Source organism: Giraffa tippelskirchi, chromosome 7 (genome assembly GCF_054371585.1).
Source record: "Giraffa tippelskirchi isolate mGirTip1 chromosome 7, T2T-mGirTip1v1.2.pri, whole genome shotgun sequence".
Lineage (NCBI taxonomy): Eukaryota > Metazoa > Chordata > Mammalia > Artiodactyla > Giraffidae > Giraffa > Giraffa tippelskirchi.
In genome coordinates, this window is record NC_137281.1 from 38645240 (window position 1) to 38650799 (window position 5560).

Consider the following 5560-nt stretch of genomic DNA (forward strand, 5'->3'; position numbering starts at 1 on the left):
GGTCGAAGTGAAACCATGCTTGTCACAGAGGACTGGAGACAGCAAATGAAGCCTTAGTCATACACAGTTAGTTTCAAACTTATGTTGCCGCTCACAGGGAGAAATCAATGTACAGTATATTAAAAACAATCACCGCGGCCCTTAAATGATCCAATAGTTTAGCTTTGAATGCATTCAAGCTAATGGGGGCTTTAATGGCTTCTGACAGATCATTCCATTGATCAAGAGGCATGTATGAAATAACGCTGCCTACTAAACTCTGTTTTGATTTTGAGAAAAGAAAACTAAGCGTCCATGGTAAACAGGGCTTGATTGTTCGGTGTTCACCAAGAGCCCTCTCGGCCTGACCCTGGTCGGGAGCAGAGGGGGAAGGACAATGGGAATCCTATATACCTGGCTTGCCTCTCTCTGGGCTCTAATCAAGGCGTAATCAACTGGAAATCTCTGTCTGAAGAGCTGGGGGGCGGGGGCGGGGGCGGGAGGGTGACCAGAGGTACCGTTCTCTGAGTTGGATGAGTTACGAGCCGGAGCTCGAGTTGCCCTGAGAAACTGACTCAGCCCTTTTGGGGCTCCGAGGTTGGTAGGTTAACTGCACTTGCTCCAAAGTGGAAAAACTCAATTCCCTGTTTGAAAAGATAAAAAGCATTTTAAGCTGGCAATGGCCAGTTTGCAAAGAAACAAATGAATGTCTGATCCCTGTATCTGCTCCCGTGTGTCCCGAGGACCCAAGATTATTTTAGCAAGGACTGAACAGCTCTTCACTCTGGAACGGTGTTTTCTCAGGGCCCATGGTGTCTGAAAAATTTTTAAAAGCGGCCTTAACAATATTTTTCAAGCCTGTTTTTGTGAAAGTGCAGCCAAGCTCTGGATGTTTGCTGTAGGTCACGAAGTGTCAAACTGGCTTTGCCTGATCAGAAGTGATAAACAGACACAAACTCTTCTATTACGCATCCAGATGAAACTGATCTCACAAAATAAATAATAATAATCCTCCTTCTTTGGATTTGCCTAGGGCTTTGGTATTTATAGGCTTCCCTGGTGGCTGAGACGGTCAAGAATCCGCTGGCAATGCAGCAGACCTGGGTTTGATCCCTGGGTCAGGAAGATATCCTGGAGAAGGGAATGGCAACCCATTCCAGTATTCTTACCTAGGAAATCCTATGGACAGAGGAGCCTGATGAGCTACAGTCTGTAGGATCACAGAGTCAAACACGACTGAGCAACTAACATCTGGTATTTACAAGGTCCTTCCAAATGCTGTCTCTGGCTGGAGAGGTGCTGGCCTCATAGCACTGGTGAAGTTTCCTGTGGGTATATCCTCTGGCTCTCTGTCTCAGAAGCTGGGAAGGGCAAGCAGGGTACCTTTGAGACCCTGGCACCACTAAAGGGTGGCTAACCTGTGGTCTCTATTGAATATGGAATATGAGAGCCGGGGATCAGCTTCCTGCGGCAGTCATTAACCAAACACACAAAGTCCAGAACCACTGGGCTTTTCCTAAACTTCCCGTAGAATGGCCTTCACCTTTTGGTCCCCATCTGTGGGGCACAGTGCTGTTCTAAGCCAGCACTTCCCATCCCTCAGCAGGAAGCTACAGCACTTTACCAGATTAAAAACAACGGGAAAACCCGCATGCTAGAAGCACTTATTTGTATTGGTGCCATGTTTAGTCAGTGGCTTTTGTAAAATTGATGAATTTTGTCTAAAGGCAAGTGCAGACAGGCAAACAGATCTGTATCTGCTGTTATCCATTTAGCTTGACATGCATGTGCAGCAGAACTATTTTACCTCAATTCTTTCAGGACTGATGAAAAGAAAATGCAAGCAAAAGTCACGAACTGCATCATTGGAAAAGAATCACTGAATCTAATGCTGGGAGTTAATTAATGCTTCCTTCCCCTGGCAAGAGATGGACCCTGGTACTTAAGACATTCAGAGTCAATAAACAATTGTTGAACACAAATCATCCATTAAAAGGTGATGGCGAGAATTTTTAAAGCAGATCTAAAATTGCAAGGGGGTGACCTAATCCCGTTGTAGTAATGGGGAGTACGAGGGAATCATTTTTCAGAGTATCTCATTTATAAAAAGGTCCACACCATCTGCCGAGAGAAAAGAAAAGTGGAAGCTGGGAGAGGAAAATGGGATAGAATGGAATGGTAACATATTGTTCTGGTACTAAGTAGGTGACACAGTGTGAACCACTATGGTGAAAGGACAGTTAACCAGCTAGACATTATAGAAACAAAGACTGGATCACAGGGAGGTCAAGGGATTTGCCCCAGTCATGAAGCTACAACTGTTATCACAAGAAACTGGGATCATAATTATTAGAGCTGGCATGTCACCGAAGACCCAGCCGGGGCTGGAGGCATGCTGTGTGCACATCAACATCTTAATCTTCACGACAACCTCAGGTGGTAGATATACTCCTCTTGTTCCCATTTTGCAGATAAGAAAACAAAGGTTTGAAAGGGAGGCTAGCCTTAGGATGACACACAGAATCAGGACTCTGCAACCAAAAGACTCTCCTGACATCTAGGAATCAGAAGATTCTGAAAATCTGATCCATGGTGACCAGATACAGAGCAGGGGTGTCGAGAGGACTGATGTGCAATCGTGGGAAGAGAATTTAGGGGCTCCCTGTGATACAGTCTTTGTTTCTGCAACGCCTAGCTAGTTGGGCTGCCTTGTCACCACTATGGTTCACGCTGTATCTCCTACTTAGTTCCAGAACGATATGTTACCAGCACATTTGATACCTAGACAATAGGCTTCCCGGCTGCAAAGTGGTAAAGAACCTGCCTGTCAATGCAAGAGACTCAAGAGACATGGGTTTGATCCCTGGGTTGGGAAGATCCCCTGGAAGAGGACATGGCAACCCACTCCAGTATTCTTGCCTGGAAAATCCCATGGACAGAGAGGAGCCTGGCGGGCTACAGTCCATGGGGTTGCACAGAGTTGGACACGACTGTGACTGAACAACAACAACCTGGATAATATCAATAGACTGTGTTGCCTTGACAGGTTATGGGGAGAAAGGAAGGGGATGGGCTGAAGGATGGTGAGTCCGCTCTGTTCAGGAGTCAGGCTGGGGTGAGGCTACAGCACAGGGTCTGGGGGTGCTCACCCATTCTCCTTGTTAATGAGGGACTCGGGTAATTGAGAGAGCCAGGTGTACCCCTTTTCCTGATAATCCCTACAACCAGCCCCCCAGATGCAGCAGCAGCCACAGGAGCCCTGGGCATCGTGCAGGAAGTCATCCCTGGCTACCCACTCCTTCCTCCCCCTCCCCCGCTTCTCCCCTTCCTCACCCCAGCCTCTTAAAGCTGCCCGGCTCTCCCTGCAGCCGCAATCATTACAACACTCCTGGGCCTTCCCTCCCCCTTTATGGTTGTCAAATTGATTTCACCACTGCCATACCTATGGCTCCCAAAGAAAGTTAATTAAAAATACCATTTAATCACAAAGTAACAAAGGCAAACTGGATAAACGGCATTACCACTTCAGCGCATTTTAATCCACACTGCTTCTTGGTCCTTCTCAATCTGTTTGGATGAGAATTGCCTTTTCAAATAAGAACCCTCTCCCCTCCATCCCGCCCTGTCTTCCATGGGCTTGCCTCTGACAGATCTCCAAAATAAACAGTATTTAGCGTGGCATAGATCCAAATGTATGCAATTTTGCCCAGTGGTAAAAATAAGCCTTAACTAGATAGGGAAGAAAAAAAAATGTTGCTTTCGAAAATACTTCCCTCAAAAATACACACCAAAAAACTACTGAATGTGGTGTGTCCATTAATAGGGTGATGGAATCTCATTTCTAGCATGCCTCGGTTCAGTTAGTGATGGATTTGGAAGCTTATTACTAAAAAAATCGTGTCACAAGCCATCACAACCACCCCACCTCACCTCCCTCTTCTCTCTAGCGAACTCCCCTGAGCAGAGGCTGCCTGTGAAAGCAGGGTGCAGGGCGCGGGGTGGACACAGAGTTGTGGGCGCTGCTGGGAGTGAAGCAACAGGAGGATGGGGTGCCGCCTCATGCTCTTGGAGGAGCTGGCGGGACGTCTTCTCTACCTGGCCCCAGGAATCGGGAAATTCCTGGTTAGAAAGCCGTGCCTTCGGACTGAGACCCTTTGGAACCCAGAGAGCAACCAGGCTATGATCTGGAACCATGAGACTCGCACACCAATGACCCCCCCTCTCCTGCATAGAACCTTCCGTGTTTCTCGGGCACTTGACAATCACATTCAAACGCTGGTCCCTCCTCCTCCCCACCTGCATCTCCTTCCCTCCTTGACCTTGTTTCTCTGCTTCAGCCATCGTGGTCCTTTTTCTTCCTTGATCTTCCCACTCTAAGCACCTTCCAGCCTCGGGGCCTTCACACCTGCTGTTCCCTTTCCTGGGAAGCTCTTCCCCCATCACCCCCTTTCCTGGACTTCCTAAGCCAAGCCACCCTTCCTCAGTCCCCAGTTATGCTCTGTCTCCTTGCCTTATGGGTTTCCACCCTGGTATTGAAAATGATTTGAAACCATCGTGTTGTTTATTTGCAGGCTGACTGTTTCTCCACTATAGAGTTAAGTTCCTATTGGGGTCACCACATCCCCTGCTCCAGCATGGGGGTCGATACATGGGAGCCCTCGGAAGGCAGAGACCTCCCTGGATGTCCAGGGCTTACCATGCCCCTGAGTTGCAGCAGGTGGTCAAGAAACATCTGTGGGAGAGGGAAGTCTGTAACATCTTAGCTGAAAGGGACCTGTCTCTTCAGATAACTTTCTGATGCTAGTTGGGACCGGGGATGGGGAAGCCTTACAGGTAGCAGTGAGGACCACTGACTAAAGGTGGGCCCAAGGAAATGGCAACCCACTCCAGTATTCTTGCCTAGAGAATCCCATGGACAGAGGAGACTGGTGGGCTGCTGTCCATGGGGTTGCACAGAGTTGGACATGGCTGAAGCACCTTAGCATGCATGTATGCACTGGAGAAGGAAATGGCAACCCACTCCAGCATTCTTGCCTAGAGAATCCCAGGGACAGAGGAACCTGGTGGGCTGCCGTCTGTGGGGTCGCACAGAGTCAGACACGACTGAAGCGACTTCGCAGCAGCAGCAGCAGCAGCAGGGCAAAGCTTCCTCCCTGCCCCCACTACCCACATGGCCCATGTCCCCAGAAAAGTCCTTCAGTAGTTCACAGGGCAGGAGCAGGAACTGAGTTGATTGTCAACTTAGTGCCCCCAGCCGCCCCTTTTTATATCATCTCTTGCCCCCCCGCCTTCTACCTGTCTGAAACCTACCCTACCCCTTGCTCTCTGAGAGCAAGCATAGGTAATCCTCAAACACACTGAGCTCAAGCTCATTGAAAGCCACCACTTCTTCTGAGAAAACATGATCTCACCTTTTGGATTCACTCCTGGAAGTGGTTCCTCCAACACTGGCTGTTTCCCCCCGCTGGAAGACTCTGAGACTCTCTTCACTTGCCCCCCACCCCCGCCCCGCCCCCGCTGGGCCCAGGAAGCATGCTCACCTGCATCTGTGAAAGGAGAAATAGAGTAGGCATTCTCTTGG